The 18,298-nt window shown below is 37.5% G+C and overlaps 1 protein-coding gene and 1 pseudogene across 6 annotated transcripts in view; both read right to left on the reverse strand.

The window, feature by feature from the left end:
• Positions 1–5,594: 5,594 nt before the first annotated feature.
• Positions 5,595–18,298, reverse strand: part of LOC104588125 (small RNA degrading nuclease 1-like) — a 34,693-nt gene continuing 21,989 nt past the window's right edge. For all 6 annotated transcript variants that reach the window (XM_088894083.1, XM_088894085.1, XM_088894084.1 and 3 more), the window contains 3 exons: positions 13,557–13,721; positions 13,349–13,418; positions 5,595–12,816 (listed from right to left, as the gene is read on the reverse strand). The gene's annotated coding sequence lies outside the window, so the exon portion shown is untranslated. The remainder of the gene's footprint in view (positions 12,817–13,348; positions 13,419–13,556; positions 13,722–18,298) is intronic.
• On the reverse strand, positions 16,315–17,874 carry LOC104588124 (tyrosine/DOPA decarboxylase 1-like; annotated as a pseudogene).

Raw genomic sequence — 18,298 nt, forward strand, 5'->3', positions numbered from 1 at the left:
ACTTTCTCAAGTTGTAGCAACTTCATCTCCAACACATCTTGAATCCAATGATACATCACATCTATATGCTAAGAACGTAAGTGGAAAGTAGAGTTCTTATTGAGGTGGATTGCACTCTGGTTGTCACAGTATAGAGCAAACTTTTCTTTCTTATGGCCCAACTCTTGTAGGAACTTCTTCATCCACAAGACTTCTTTACAGCCCTCAGTAATAGCAATATACTCAGCCTCAGTAGTAGACAAAGCAACACACTTTTGCAGTTTTGATTGCCATGAAACAGCTCCCCCTGCAAAAGTAATCAAGAACCCTGATGTAGACTTTCTAGAGTCAATGTCACCAGCCATGTCTACATCTGTACAACCATCTAGCACTGGCTTGTTACTTCCAAAGCACAAACAAACTCTAGAAGTACCTCTGAGATATCTAAGAAACCATTTCACAGCTGCCCAATGTTCTTTTCCTGGATTAGAGAGAAAGCGACTAAAAACACCAACATCATGAGCTATATCTGGCCTTGTACATACCATAGCATACATCAAGCTACCGACTACGGATGCGTAAGGCACATTCTTCATTTCTTCCTTCTCTTTCTCACTTGTAGGACATTGCTTGGAGCTAAGCTTGAAATGACCTACAAGTGGAGATACAACAGGTTTTGCTTTGCTCATATTGAATCTCTCTAAAACCTTCTCAATGTACTTTTCTTGAGATAAACAAAGCTTCTTATTCTTCCTGCCACGGATGATTTTCATGCCAATGATCTGTTTATCTTGACCCAAATCCTTCATAGCAAAAGCTTTACTGAGTTCTTTCTTCAACTTGTTGATCTTAGTAGCATCATGACCAACAACCAACATATCATCCACATAAAGCAGGAGAATAACAAAATCATCAGAAAATTTCTTTACAAACACACAATGATCAGAAATAGTCTTACTGTACCCATTAGCTTCCATAAAGGAGTCAAACTTTTTGTACCACTGTTTGGGTGCCTGTTTGAACCCATATAAACTCTTTCTCAACCTACAAACAAGATCTTCTTTACCTTATTTCACAAAGCCTTTAGGTTGCTCCATGTAAATCTCCTCCTCTAAGTCACCATGGAGAAAGGTGGTCTTCACATCAAGTTATTCAATTTCTAGGTTTAAGCTAGCAGCCAATCCCAAAACAACTCTGATAGCCGACATCTTCACAACAGGTGAGAAAATTTCTTCAAAGTCAACACCATTTTTCTGATTAAATCCCTTCACAACCAATCTTGCCTTATACCGTGGTTGTGAGCAATTTTCTTCACTCTTCAATCTGAAAACCCATTTATCCTTCAATGCCCTCTTACCCTTTGGTAGCTTTACCAGATCATAAGTATGGTTCTCATGCAAGGATTTCATCTCATCTTGCATCGCTTTTAACCATTATTGTTTCTTCTCATGAGACAAAACCTCCTGATAGTTCTCTGTTTCTCCCCCATCAGTAATCATTACATACTCAGTAGGGGAATATCTTACAGAAGGTTGACGCACTCTAGTGGATCTTCTCAACTGAGGCCCATCTAGTGGCTCTAAATCATTATGTTCATCTGCTTGTTCTTCTTCATTTACTGGCTCATTATCAACTGGAGGGGTATTTTCATCTTGATCTTCTTGTACATCTCTTCTATTTCCAGTATTTGCAACTGGTAGACCAACCATACCTGGGTCAACTGGTTCATGATCTGTAGACTTTGGCTTATCTGGCTTTTCAAAATCTGCAATAGTCTGATCCTCGAAGAACACTACATCTTTGTTTCTGATGAGTTTCTTGTTGACTGGATCCCAAAACCTGTACCCAAATTCCTCATGACCATACCCAAGAAAGATACACTGCTTCGTTCTACTATCAAGTTTGGATCTCTCATCTCTAAGAACATGCACAAATGCCCTGCAGCCAAAAACTTTCAAATAATCATAAGATACATCTTTTCCTTTCCAAACCTTCTCAGGAACATTACCATTCAAAGAAACCGAACGAGAAAGATTTATCAAGTCAACTATTGTCCTCATTGCCTCCCCCCAAAAGGGCTTAGCTAGCTTTGCATGAGAGAGCATACATCTAATTCTGTCATTAATAGTACGGTTCATTCTCTCTACAACACCATTGTGTTGAGGTGTTTTTGGCACTGTCTTCTCAAACTTGATCCCATGAATTCTGCAATACTCTGTAAATGGCCCTCTGTATTCACCACCATTATCTGCACGAACACATTTCAACTTTCTTCCAGTTTCCCTCTCAACTGCAGCATGAAAATACTTTAAAATATCTAAAGCTTGATCTTTAGTTTTCAAACAATTAGCCCAGACTTTTCTGGAATGATCATCAATAAAAGTAATATAATAATGAGCACCACCAAGACTCAAAGAGTCCATAGAACAAACATCAGTATGGACCAAATCTAGAGCATTTGCTCTTCTAGAATGAGAGAAATTTTTAAATGCAACTCTGTGTTGTTTACCTACCAAGCAATGAGAGCATAACTTCAAGTCAGAAAAATTCAAACCTTGAACATTATGCTTCTTTGAAAGAATCTACAAACCATTCTGACTTAAGTGACCCAACTGTGTATGTCAAAATTCAATGGAAGAGACTTCAACTGCATTTACCTCTCCCCCACAAGATTTAGCCTTTGTCACATAGAGAGAACTATACTTGTTTCCCCGAGCTACCACCAAAGACCCTTTAGTGAGCTTCCATTTTCCTTCACCAAAGTAGTTATGATAGCCGTCATCATCAAGCATCCCAATGGAAATCAAATTAAGGCGAATCTCAGGAACATGCCTCACATTCTTCAAGAGCAATTTGCATGTAGTATTTGTATTCAGGTAGACATCTCCTATACCGACAATTTTGCACTCTACACCATTTCCCATCTTCACATGACCAAACTGACCACTAGAATATGAAAGAAAATATCACGACGAGAAGTGACATGATATGAAGCACCGGAGTCTACAACCCATTGTGAATCCTGACATGTGAGATTGACGCTGACACCATCGCATATAATACAAACATCATCACTAACTACAGCTACTACAGTATTGTCTTCTTTCTTTTCTTCGCCATTTTCTTTGCTTTGTTCCCTCTTAAGTATTCTGCGTTGGAAAATCTTGTGTCCTAGCCTGCCACAGTGATAACACTTAATCTCTTTCCTTGACTTGGATCTTCCTCGAGACCTGTCATTGCTATCATGATTCTTTGGAGTTCTACTTTTGCTTCTCCCTTGCCTTTCAGTAACTAAAACTTGACTTTGTGTTGTTAACCCTTAGACTTTTCTTCTGTTTTCTTCATTCAACATGCTCTTCTTCACCATTTTCAAAGCGGGTACACCATTTGGAGAAGAGTTACAAGGGAAACCACAAGAGTATCCCAACTGTCAAGCAAAAAGCTAATCAAACACATAGCATGAATCTCTTCATCTAACTTTACCTCCATAGCAGCCAGCTGGTTCAATATACCTTGAAAGACATTCAAGTGCTCAGAAAAACAGAAGTTTCATCCTGATATCTCAAACACATAAGCTTTTTGAAAAGAAAAACATTATTCTGATAATTTCTTTTCTCATATAACTCCTGCAGAATAGTCCACACCTTGTGGGCATTAGTCTCATTGGCAACATGCTGATACACAGTATTATCCACCCACTGCCTGATCTTTCCAACTACCTTTCTATTTAGTTTTTCCCAGTTTTTATCAGACATACCCTCTAGCTTGCCTTCATCACCTAATATGGTGTCTTCATAGTCATAACTACAGAGCATATCCATCATTCTAGACTTTCATATTGAATAGTTTAAATCAATGAGCCTGATCATAGTGTCACTGTTGTTACTGGTCAAGTCCTCCATTTAATTAGCACAAGAAATTTCTCAAAATAACCGAGGCTTTGATACCACTTGTTGGGAACAAGATTGCTATCTCACAATAGCCAAATAACAAAATATATCTGAACGGAAGCAAGATAATTCTCTTTCCCTCTTTGTGCAATCAAATGGGCATGCAAGCCAAATAATATCAACCAAATAGAAAATATATGCAATAACAAGAACACAATCAACAAATAAAAGACACAAGATTTTAACGTGAAAAACCATTCAAAGCAAAGGGAAAAACCACGGACTCCTAACCACTTATAAATCTTCCACTAATAAATCAATGGAGTACAACAAAGTGCTTCTGTAACAATAAATCTAGAGGCTATCAACATCAACTACTCACCCAAAGGTGGATTTCAACATATATTACCAAATAATTCAAAGACAAAATTAAATATCACCAAAAATGATAATAGAGAAGAGGAATAGCAAATCAAACCGATAGATATGTAGCTTGAGATGCCATCAACATATTAAAATCTCAAGACGATCGGAGAAGGGATCACCACACGATCTTGTGTTCTTCACCCAAGAAAACCCACAAAACCTCTCTTTTCTCTTTTCTCTTTTCTCCTCTTTCTCTCTCTTATTTTCGATGAAAAGCTTCTCTGGACTCTTCAAATTCTCACAACTTACCGAGCAAGTTTATTTGCTCATATATATATGCTAATGAGAAGACACGTGAGGCTCCTTTTATAAGCCTCTTTGACTCCTTTTTTTTTATTTATGGTGGGCCCTCCACGTGGGAAGGGAACCCAACCAACACTTCGTTCAACTTAAAGAGCTTAATATAATGATAAACATGTAATAAAAAATTAGCTCAAATCCATGAACATAGATGCACAACCCTTTTTATTACAAAGCTATATATAAGCTAAAGACTTCAGTGTCCCTTAATTTGGCGAGTTCGTGTAGTCATGCTTTATCTGACAAGAAAAGTGATTTTTAACGGCATTTGAAAATGCCACTAAAGATAGGTAAAATCACCACTAAAGGCTATAGCGGCGTTTTCAAATTATGCCACTGATATCTGAATCGGTAAAAGTTTTAGTAGCGTTTATATGATTTTTAGTGACACTTAAATAAATGCCAATAAAACTTACTTTCAGTGGTGTTTATCCAAATTTTAGTGGCACTTATATAAACACCCATAAAAACTATTTTTAGTGACGTTTTATTCATCCTTTAGTGGCAGTTTTAAATGCTATTTTTAAATTTAACAATGGCATTTATTGACACATTTAGTGGCAATTCTTATTGCCACTAAATAACAACCGCTGTAATGGCAATTATAAGTGCCACTAGATGGTTACCATAAAAGCTAACAATAACAATATAATAGCATTTATTTTTTTATATAGTGGCATTTTTAAATGTCTTTAAATATTTATCTGTATAGTGGCATTTTATAAATGCCACTAAAAGGTCTTAACCATTCTATTCATTTAGGGTTTAGTGGCATTTACAAGCACCACTAAATGTCTAAACATATTCATGCATGCATGCTAAAAAATAATAAAATGAAGCAACAAAATAGATGTTGCTTATTATATAATGGTAAATGGACCTGTATCAATAAACACTAATTTCATCATGCCCTTTAAATCAAATGCATATTATATATTTAATTAAAAAATCAAATAATTATGAAATTTAACCAAATAAACTATTTTCATATAAAACAAATTTATCATAAAATGTTTATATATATACAAATGTCACTTTCAAGGCATTGACCAATAGTGGAGACAAAACAAAACAAAAAACAAAATGTGTACTAAAAAACTCGATACACAAACAAAAGTCATCTCCCTCTATTCTTTTTAAATGTCTCCATCAAAGCCAAAAGCACCTTTGCTCCATGTGTCAACAATTTCCTACAAAACAATTACATTATGTTAAAAATTTAATCAATTAACATAAAATTTCCTATACAAATTATTAATCATTATATATTTATAGAAAAGAAATAAAATGAAATATCTTAAAATAAGAAGAAAATTGGCATAAAAAATAACCTGAAGTTTCCATCTTCATAGCAAACCCTACCACTTTGTCATGTATAAGTTCTTTAAGTTAACAATAGCAAAGTAAGAAATCTTATGACACTTAAGTTTTCCTTGGTCTCTCTACTTCCCAAAGTTAGAAATCTTAGGGTCATTGTCAACTACTTTAATGTAGTATTTGGCCTTAGTATCATCATCTAATAAGGTACAACATTAAGAGTTGGTTATTACTATGAACTCCATCTACAAACTTGAAGATCTGGCAGGTGGTAGGCTTTCTTCCACATCCCTAGAGTTCTTTCATTCCGTTGCTTTTCCTTTCCTTTTATATTTCTAAATTATATTTTCTTCCTTTCTTGCGGCCAATGTAAGGGTTCCTTGTTCTGTTGGGAGTATCTAAAAGTTGGTTTGTTTTTGAAAAGCTCTTAATGAAACCTCATTGTTCATAGTACAAAGCCAATAGGTTTGAGATGTGTGCTCATCTCTCTCTCTCTCTCTCTCTCATCAAGAATAACAATGAAGGTATACAAAGCCAATAAGTTTGGGATATGTAAAGCCATCTTTTATGATAAGAAGGTATACTAATTTGGCAAATATGATTAGACTTATGAAATGACCTCAGTTTACAATTAATGTAATTAACATACTTTCATAATTAAGCATACAACATGTAACAATAAATAAACATAATAAAAATTGGTGCATGTTGACCCAAACACGTCTTAGAGTCTGTCTATATAAAATCCAAGAACAGAAACTTAATGACCAAATAAAGTACACATGTTGACCCGAGATCAAGTCCCATGCATACACAGTTTTAACAGCTATACTGCAAAAAAATCAACTAGGTTGCATGGATTCTTCTAGAAGACAAAGTACTTATCAAGTGCATACCGGTAATTTCCTGGTGTAATGGTAAAAACTCAGGCTGACAAACATGAGAACACAGGTTCAAGTCTGAGAGCAGTCACTTTGTGAAAAAAGAAAGAAAAAACAAAGGTTGGGTCTGATCCAACATGACCAACCTTATTTTGCAACATGGAATGTGCAGACTGATTCAAGCCATCCATTAAATAGGTCAGCCTCTAGACTTACCATATGTTTAATACCTACGTTCACATCATCATTGTACCACATCTTTTATTGGTATTTTCCCAGGGACATAAGCTGCCCAAAGTTTTACTTTAGAAATTGCTAAGAAAAATGAGCCTGTTTTGAACATTTAGTGGGTTTAAGGTTAAAATTATTCCTGGATAGGATACAGGGAGACAAACAAGTGGCAATCTTGTGAGCAGCAAACCCTCTTGCCACATGAAAGCTTTTGTTAGGCCATTTATGGTTTTTTTTTCCTAAAAAACTAAACAAATAAGCATGCCATTTTAGTATTCATCATTGAAGTTTCATTGTACCTTGCATAATAAATTCATATTAATTTTTCATGTATGTCTGTGCATGTGTACATACATACATGCATATGTATGTATCATAACAGATCAGATTGGATTGGATCCATATCCATTTGAATTATAAACATATGAAACTCAGGTCTCCTTAATCGGATTGTATTTGAATTCAAATTCAAATAAACAGATGCCATTTGCAGCCCTACATATTCCATTACTCATACCACACAAACAGCCAAACTAGCCTTTCGGACACTATGAAAGTTGAGGTCCTAGCAGTTCTTGACAGTCTCTGAATAATAAAGAGATTAGGATTATTCTCCTAGCTTGTTGGTGTTAGGTGACTTGAACAATGTTATCAATTGGTTGATCTTGCGGAACTGTGGGCCTTGGAGGCTAAATCATTTTATCTTAAGTTCAAGACATTGAAAGTGTTTTAAATTCCTGTTTTTGTTGTCAATTTCCTTTTGCATTCAAGAAATACTATTTGTCAATTTCCTTAAATAAGACATCAGATGTATGGTGTACTGAAGTTGCAGTTGAACTAGAGGGAACCCTTGCATGCATGGTCATGACTCATGAGTTCATGAGCATCTATCCTAGTTGTTTCACTGTTTGAATGTTAGACTAACCATTACTTTGTTGTCAATAAAGTAGAAAGCTGGTTGATGGCCCGACATAACACCCTTCCTTGAAATTATAGTTCTGAAACTTGAAATTCATGAGCAAAACAAATAACCATGTCGATAAAACATGGTCTGCAGCATATAATGGCAAAGGAAAGGACCATTCAAGACTGAGACCTCATTATTATTAGGAAAATTTAAGAATCCAATAAATTTCTTAATTTTTTCAATTTTCTAATAACATGTTTCAAAGTTTTTAGCTTTTATGTTTTAATGTGTAATTTTTGAATTTTGATGCCTTGAGTTCTAAAGATAAGTTTGGATATAATACACACTTTGACTATTGTACACTATAATATGGTTTACAGCTATACATTGATCCAAAAACTTTAGTACTCAAGTGCCAACTAGCTCAATTGGTAAAATCTGGGGGAATTGAATGCATTAAAATAGAACCAACCTCCATTTAATAATTGATAATAAGCCACCAAGATGTCTAGGAGGAGTTTTGGCTTTACATAACTGTTTCTGAATGGGTGGCAAATCCATCATACATTGAAATTGTTGAAAATATAATGTTACTATATGCAAATAATATGTCGACATGTGGGGGATAAATGGGAAAAAGAAATTGAATCAAACGAACAATATAAATGAGGCCTAGTAAGAGTTTAGCCTGAGTTGTTGATGGTAAGAGTACCTATGAGACTGCTGATGTGGATGCGTATTGGGAGCAACAGCGGCAATGATCTGATGTTCTCATCCTATCCAATTCGGCAACAACAGTCTTATCCATTCAGCATATTAGATTAGACTATCTTGTTATTCTTATCCTATTAAGTTAGTAGATTAGATTATCTTATCTTATTAGATTAGGATTAAGAGAGACTTATCTTATTAGATTAGGATTAAGAGAGATTATCTTATCTTATTAGATAAGGATTAAGAGAGACTTATCTTATCTTATCAAGATAGAGTTGGAGGTCTCCCTATTCAGCAAGGAGTCTCCCTAGGAGCAGGACTCTCGTAATCTCCTATTTAAGGAGCCACTATTATTGAATAAAGGCATCCAAAATTTCAGTCAAAGAGAAGAGTAAAGGAGAGTTAGGGTGATCTCTTGGACAAATCACCCCTTAGGTCACCACGATAGGGTCAGCACACAAAGGGGGAGGGGCAAGGGGAAACTAGAGGTTCTCCCTGTGGACCGACCCGTGACGAGATCCTACGCCCGGGCCCATAACATTTTGGTATCAGAGCAAGGCGTCATGGGTGATCTGGAGCAGCTGCCGTCCAGGGTCCACGAACTCGAACACCAGCTCATGGAGACCAGCTCGGAAATACGGGAAATCAAGGACAGAGTCAAGGAGCTACGGCATCTAATGGAGTTATTCCTTTCTAGCAAAGAGAGGAACACAGAAGGGGTGACAGCCACTAGTAGCCGTCGACCAAATCTACCGGAGTCTTCCGGCGAACAGCAATTCGGCAACCAGGGGGCCGCAATCATCCCCAAGTACAGCAAGTTAGAATTTTCGTCATACAACGGCAACGGAGATCCCTTGGGCTGGCTGTACTGGTGCGAGCAGTTTTTTTCGAAATCAACGAACAGACGACCGGGATAAGTTAAGCCTAGCTGCCTTTCACTTAACAGAGGAAGCGCAACCCTGGTTCTATCGATTAGAACAGGAAGAACCTAGGCTCAATTGGACCCAATTCAAGTCCTACTGCCTTCTTAGATTTGGGCCCCCACTGACAAGCAACCCCTTAGGCGAGTTGATTAACCTTAAACAAACCGGCACGGTGGAAGAATACCAACGCCAATTCTAGACCCTCCTCGCGAGGGCATCTTCAGTGCGACCGGATCAGCAGGTAGACATGTTCACCGCTGGGTTAGCAGAACCCCTGCGAGTGGACGTGGAAATGCAGAATCCCCCCAAACTGGTTACGGCCATGAATATAGGTCGTGCCTTCGAACGCAAACTACAACTCAGCCGCGGAACCTTCAATATGGGGCGGCCTCCATCAGCATGGGCATCCCCGGAACCACTCAGAATGGCTCCATATTCAGCAGCCAGCCAAGAATGGAAGCCACAGACGAGCAACAATTCCAGATCAGCATCCAGTGTGGGGAGCAGCGTCGTTGCACCCCCTATTAAGCACTTGTCCAGGGTTGAGATGGTGGAATGTAGGGCGAGGGGACAATGTTTTAATTGCGATGAACTTTACTCAGCAGGGCACAAGTGCAAGAGACTTTTCTGCCTCCTGGTGAAACAAGAGGAAGATGAGGATGAACCCTCTTCATTGGAACCCGATCCAGGAGGGCAAAGTCATTCCACCTATCCGGGATTCCTTTGACGATGTTTCCCGACACCCATCCTGAATTTGAGCTTGAGGACAAGCTCGTAGTCCAAGAGGGGAGTAATGATGTGGATGCGTATTGGGAGCAGCAGCAGCAATGATCCGGTGTTCTCATCCTATCCAATTCGGCAGCAACAATCTTATCCATTCAGCAGATTAGATTAGACTATCTTGTTGTTCTTATCTTATTAAGCTAGTAGATTAGATTATCTTATCTTATTAGATTAGGATTAAGAGAGACTTATCTTATTAGATTAGGATTAAGAGAGATTATCTTATCTTATTAGATTAGGATTAAGAGAGACTTATCTTATCTTATCAGTCTTATCTTATCTAGATAGAGTTGGAGGTCTCCCTATTCAGCAAGGAGTCTCCCTAGGAGCAGGACTCTTGTAATCTCCTATTTAAGGAGCCACTATTATTGAATAAAGGCATCCAAAATTTCAGTCAAAGAGAAGAGTAAAGGAGAGTTAGGGTGATCTCTTGGACAAATCACCCCTTAGGTCGCCACGATAGGGTCAACACACAAAGGGAGGGGCAAGGGGAAACTAGAGGTTCTCCCCGTGGACCGACCCGTGACGAGATCCTACGCCCGGGCCCATAACAGAGACCATGATAGCTACTCTAGCCAAAGAATCATCAATCACCAGACATTATAATCATACACTTTTTGAATCAATACTTTTAAAGTAAAAATTGGATAATAGAAGATTAGGAGTAGAACTGAAAGGTGAATGGACCAGTGGTACAGGCCTAGGTTAGCTCACCAACATTGCTTGATCTACCACACTCTAGATCCTTGTTTCTACACTAAACCAATTCTATTAGAATTAGACTAGATAGATGGGTCATGGGTTGAACATTCCAACCATCTGGTTAACTACTCAACTTGTTCAAATAAAATTGTGAAAATATAAAATGTAAAAAACAATTTATGTCAAAATAAACTAAAAACAATATATGCTGAACGGTATATAATACATGTGATCCCAATGCAAATGGGGTAATTAAGCTTGAACAAGTTGACATTTATAAGAACTGAGAAAGCCAAAAAAAAAACCATTTTACTTGCGCTTCTTGGTTCTAGTGGTCAGACCATCTAGTCTGATCGAAAATTGACAGTATTGGATTAAACCAGTTAAGAGTACAACACATTAGTTGTAGATTTTAGGGGGAAACAAGTAGTCTTTCAAATATTGTCTTAATTAAGAGATATGAGGAGATTGTCATTGATGATGACTCCCCACTCTCCCCTTTAAAATTCACCAAATGCATCCATTCCTCAAGTCTGCTTCTTAGTAAAAGGTTTAACAAGCTCTATATCTAGTTATTTCACCTCAATCAAGCCTTTCTCCAACTCCCATTGTTGATTGGCTTGTTGAATATCCAGTCATTTCTCTTGTGAACTTGGACACTCTAGTCCAAAATCTAATCCAATTTTTGGGAGAAACTTTTTTGTTGCTAAATCATGAATCACATTAAAACATAATGCATTCTTTCAATATCTAGCTTTTCTCTTCCTTGTGGTGGAAGGCTCCATGGTATATCAGTTATATTAATATTCTTATTTAAGTTGATACCACCACAGACCAACTCCTAGACATATCATAAGTAGAAAAAGAAGCAAATTCTCTTCATCGAATTAAGAACTTTAATTTCAATTAGATCAATTAGTGACTATAACTACATTAAATTGAACTCTGATGTAAGCAGCTTGGGAAACCCAGGCCCCTAAAGGATTGGTAGTGTTTCTAGGAATAGCCATGGAGAATTATGGCCGTGTTCTCTAGGCCTTTTTTTACACTTGATATGCTTGATGAAACAATATTGATGACATCAATGGCTCTCCAATTTCAGTGTGTCAACAGATCAGCAAATGCAATGGCTGATTCTCTCGCCAAGCAAGGGGTGTCAAGGGGAGATCTGTTTTGAGCTACTTTGTAATTGTATTTCAGGCTTGTGTATGTTTAGTGTATGTATATGGTTCAGTCCTCGAGGGAGGTAACATCTCGTGCCTCCTCCTAGGCTGATTGTACTTTCATTATTTGAATTAATAAAACCACTCTCACATCAATGGCTTTCCAAAGACAAAACAGAAACACCCTAGTCACCTCCTCCAAATCCCAACCACTCCAAACCTATTTTTACATTTATTAGATTGTTTGGACAAAAAGCCAAAAGCATTACCAGTTAAACCAAGGCAAGCAGGGACATGTTTGTAGTGCAATTTCATTTAAATCAATATAAATGCATGGGTGCAAATTAGAATTACAAATTTTCATTTATTTGTACTTCAAAATTTACTTTTTTTCTTCACCATTTATTTTACTTCCCATCCACACCAAACAAACAACATTAAACAAAATAAAACCCACAAAATAATTAAATGAAAAGAATCAGTATGTGATGATGGTTATGTCATGTGTGTGGAGTCATTGGGAATTGGAGTGGGGGAGACAAAAGAAACAGAGGAATGATAGAAATGGACCTCAGCAGCCATGGGCTTGTGGCGTTTGCACTGCACAAGCACAATTAAGTGTAAGATAAAAAGATTGAAAAAAGGAAGAAAGGATAATTGGATAAGTAAAGCAAGAATTGAGAGTTGAGAGTTGCCAAATCTCTTGACCCTCTAAAACTGGATTAATTTCATCTCTCAAATGGCCCAGATAGCATTAACTCCCACAGTCCACAACTTGTACAAAAAGTAAGAAATTTGTACTGGGGATCATTGTAATATGAAAAGAATAAACATTAGAAATTTGATGATCAAAGGATGTCTCCAACCAGAATACGAATAGGATTAACAAATCCTATTTTTTGGAAGTAAAATGTTGCCATGGATTTAAGGAGATGAACATAAAAAATGAGTTAAATGCCCATCGATTTAGATACATTCAGAAGTATCTAAATGTCCAACCATCGTATATCCATAACATGATTGACAAATCAAGTCATTATAGACAAAGATTCATCTAATTAAATCCAAAAAAAATGGGATCCCATAATGATTGCTTCTATGCCTACATTGTGGAAATAAAAAATGGCCATACCTGTGAATCCTCTTTACCATTGGCTATGAAAACCTTAGACACAACAGAAGAACCAGGCCAGGTGAAAATCCTACAGAACAAAAACGAAGAGGTAAGGAGATTATGAAAAGAAAATCCCATACAGAATAGGAAAAATGAAATGCTACAACAAACACTTAGAAAAAAAAAATATAGGAGATTTGAAATAATAGGAGGATAAATCGGTTACCTAGTGGCCAAAGCCAAGAATAGATCAATCAAGCGTAACCAAACATTGACAATGGCTGTTGGTGATTATCACTCATTTACTGGTGCAAAAGCCATCACGGTAGTATCATTTCTGAGACATGGCTTTGCTGACCTGACAGAGATGACCTTCCTCGAGTTCGGAATGCTGTTTCCAACAGGGTTCTCAAAAGAACTATATTAGAAAATCAATTACAAAGCTGATCTCAAAATGAGGTAACAAAGAACCCAAAAACGAAATAGGAAACTCTAATCCAATTTTTTAGGGAAAAAAATTATTAAAAGAAAACAATAACAAGGACAAAAGAAGGGCACAAGATTATCAGCCCAACACAAGCAAACAAGTCGACAAGGCAAGGACAATAATTGAAGAACCTAAGCACTCCGATAATCAGTCCAACGACTCCAACCATGCACTCCGATAACCCTAAAGAAACCCCAGAACCAAAGGTCCCAAACGAAGAACTTAAGCACAATAATTGCTAAAATAAATCAAAAGGAAAAGAGGCTTGTAATATCTTAAACAAACCCCAAAAATCCAAACTAACAAATTTTCTACAAAAATGAACAACAACCATACGCAGAAGCAAAAATAAATCAATAGAGCTTAAAAGGAAGCAAATATAGAGAGCAAGCATAGGTTTGAAAAAAAAAATAATCGGCAATTAATGGGTCTTCTAAGAAGATAAGAAGGAATACATGAATCGAAATTAAACTAACCAGCTCCAAGCATGAGAGAGCTCATCCATTATAGAAGATACGACACAGCCAAACTCAAGCATCTAGATTGCAAGAGATTAAAACAAATAAAAATATTCTAACAAAAGACGAGATTTGACGAAGGAGAGAACACAATAGTTTTAAGCAAAGAAATTAGGGTTCTATCGTGGTGGCTTCCGCTGAATAGTTCTTGGTAGACTAGCAGGAGAAGGAGACATGGGTTAGAGAAGAATGGGTGCGAAATGAAATTGGTATCCGCGCGCCATTTTTGTTGTATAATTTCTCTTTAGTGAAGTTAAATCTAAACCATTGATGTTGAAGTGAAATAAATGGTTAAAATAAATTGCTGATATAGTGGCGTTTAAAGGTGATTTAATGGCAATTTAATAAATGCCACTTAAAATTATATATTTAGCGGCAATTTAAATATATTTTTAATGGCATTTCAATAACTGCCACTTAAAATATATATATAATGGCGTTTCTGATATGAATATAATGGCATTCTCAATAAACGCCATTAAAGAAAATATATAGTGGCGATAAAATAAATGTCACTAAGAAAAACGCCATTAAAGCCTCACTTTCTTCTTGTAGTAATTCGATGTAGTAATTACTGATTAATAAGAAAGTCTCACTTAGAGAGTTAATAACTTATCAAATCCACCGCTGACATTTCTGAGCATCACAACTCAACACAGTAAAAGGGAAAAACAGTGGTGAAGTCTGGGTTTGAAACTTTTAAAAGTTCTATCAACCTCAAGTGAAGAGAAAAACAGAGTCACACAACAACGTTCTCACATTCTTAGAGATGTCATCTTGAACAACTATGGATGAAACAGGTGCCTTATTTCATTTTGCGTGGCAATTGAGGGAGGGGAAGAGATGATATATATCCATGTGCAGAACACTGAATTGGAGGCTGCTAGAAAGGTTGTAGAGGAGATAGATTTGCATTCCATGGCTTGAACCTTCAGTCTTCTCTACAAATGCCAGAAATGGAGGTGGAGAAAGCCGAAGACTGATGGTGTTCTTTTTGTTGTGTTGAACCCTAACCTAAACGATGATCCAAGCTTTCAATACACCTGACGCTCTAGCTCCCTTATTTTGTCACACGTACTCTTGCCCTCTTATTTGGTCCCCAAGGTAAAAGGTGTTTTTCGCCTACTGAGTGATGTATCAGTTGGTACGTTAGAATGGTGATATTCAATTCCCAAAAACCCACAACCACCGAATTTAGAGGGGGGTTATTAATATGGTGCGTATCAGCAAATACCAAAAAAACATGTACAAGATGTTTTTGATTGTAAGACCGCTGAGGTTGTGTTTGGTGCAATTTTATTAGCACTAATAAAAAGGCATGGGAGTGCAAATGAAAAAAATATAAATTCTCGTTTAATTTTATTTTGTTTTGTTTTATGTCTTAATTTACTTCATTTGTATTGTAATCGAACAAAATAAATTAATTTTTAAAACAAAAATAAGTCAAAATTTACATTCAAATCATTTTGTACTGTCATAATTTTGTATCAGTGCAAATTTATTTGCATTACAACCAAACACAGCCTAGACTAACAAAATCATTCTACAATACCATGTTATTGTGATCTACGATATCACCTCAATGTGATCTGCAATAGAAGCCTAATATATGCAACCAAGTGACTTGCGATACTAGATACTTGCGACAAGCACCAAATTGTGATATTCAACGGCAATTACCTCAACTACAACTGCACTACTAGACTAACAGGCTTATTGCCATTTTCAACTAAGAAAAAAAAAAAAAAACTCTGTTAATAATATTAAAAAACCTATATTAACTTATTATCTTGTTAAATAAAAAAAATTGTGTATTACAGTATTAGTATACTGTACTTTGGGTCTAATGTCACTTTAATCTTAAAATTTTAAAATATATTATCCGAATTTTCAAAAACTGTCAATTCAGTACTGATGACACGTGCAAATTAAATATTTTGAGAGTGACAAAATTACCCTCAAAAATACTGTTCATCATCTTTTTCCATAAAAAAAATAAAACACTGTTCATGTGCATCATCTCCTCGTCATGAGTTTCAACCACTACCTCAAGACAGATTAGTTAAATATCCATAGTCACTGGATGTAGAGACAGATTTAGCTAAATATCCAGTCACTGGATGTAGACTATGTACTTGTAGTAGGTTGAAGGACAGAGAACGGATCTACCCCCCGCAGACTTGCCCCCAAAAAACGTCCCTCGAAACCTAGGCGCGACGCGTGTCATGACACACGTGCACTAGGATGACTCATGCGGTCTCTATTTCACGTTGTTTGTATCACGTCCGTCAATTCTTTCTCGCCCAAAAGGGTTTCTTCTCACATTCTGGGTATTCTTTCTCCTATTCTACTATGAACTGAAACCCTTGGCACCCCCTTTCGTAACCCACCCACCGGAGATAAACTCTTTCGAGTTCTGGCGGCCGATGTCGACGGCCATACAAACGGAGAGAGAGATACAAAAAAAAATTCAATGTAGATGATTTAATAGATACAAATACGGAATTAAACCCTCAACTCCACAAATACGGAATGGTGGTCGCAGGTCGCCACCTTAATCAGCACGCTTTGAGAATGGCCCCTAAATGTTCCTGCACTACCTTCCATGCCAAGTTCACATGGCGGTCCTCCGTAAGGGTTGCACCAACAGCGAACCTGATCATGTAAAAAATCCACCGCATGCGTCATGTATATGCGCCCAACCGAGTTGATCAACTCCAACAACTTATGGTTTGATCTCGTTTGCACATTCCAACTCCGACGATTGCCTGAGCGTCTCATCCTCAGGATCCTTCACCGGCGGCGGTAGCAATCGGAAGCATACCATCGTGAAATTCCTCAGCACCACAATCTCAAACCTCTTGTCCATGGTTACCTTCTCTTCGAAGTGCTTAGCCATTTTCACGTGGGTCCGAAGGAAATTTCTTAGGTTGGCCACACCATAGCCCCGAAGCACCATCCAAAGCTTCATGGCTCGGAATCAACGATTGAGGGTTATTTTCCAGTCTTTGTAGTCTATCACTTGCTTCGATTCAGTAGCTTTATTCCTCAAATACTCAGGACTGGTTGATAGTGCCTTAACAAGGGCGCTAGGGTCCTTGACCCAAAGGCAGCAGCAATCGAGAGTGGTGAAGAACCACTTGTGTGCATTGAGACTGAACGAGTTTGCATCCTCTACCCCATCGATAAAGTATCTGAACTTAGGACATATGCATGCACTTCCGGCGTATGCTGCATTGATGTGAACCCAAACTCCATACTCTTTGGCCACTGCACATAGAGGAGCAATTGGGTCGACGATGTAGTACTGACAGTAGCACAGAGGAATAATGGGATGAGCCCAGCTTGTATATCCGCTTGGATTGCAGACTGGAGACTCGGGGGCGCCCGAATGAGGTGGCCTTACTCGTTGCAATGGCACAGAAGTTGTTTGGAAAGAACTTACATTTTACAATGTTCGTATTGCCTGGCTGTATACATATTACAGACGGTGGCAAGAACCCTACATTCCAGAAGAAATTCAATATCACCCTCATCATAGGGCTTCAAGAACTCAAAGTCCACGTTTCTGGCAGCAGAACGTCTCTCTCTCATGCACGCACTCTCACGGATATTACAAACAAGAAAGCAAACGGCAATGCTTTATAGACAGACCATATTCTCAGAATATATCTTCTTTCTTTTTCTGGTTGTATTGCTCTGTTGGGTTCGACTCGAGAAGGTTCTTAGGGCTCCGACGACACGACATGGCCGCTACACAGCAAAGTGGGAGATAAAGCAATATCCTGAGCAAAGCTTCTGAAAGATTACCGCCAGGTAACATTACTTTGCTTGAGATCCCTTTGAAGATACATAGGGGATATTTGACTCATACTGCGATACCCAAATGCTAATGTAAGTTTGGTATAATAAGACTAAAGTAAGCAAGTGTTATATATGGGTTAGCAACTAAAAATAACATGG

This window comes from Nelumbo nucifera, chromosome 1 (genome assembly GCF_055504915.1).
Source record: "Nelumbo nucifera cultivar China Antique chromosome 1, China Antique-T2T, whole genome shotgun sequence".
Lineage (NCBI taxonomy): Eukaryota > Viridiplantae > Streptophyta > Magnoliopsida > Proteales > Nelumbonaceae > Nelumbo > Nelumbo nucifera.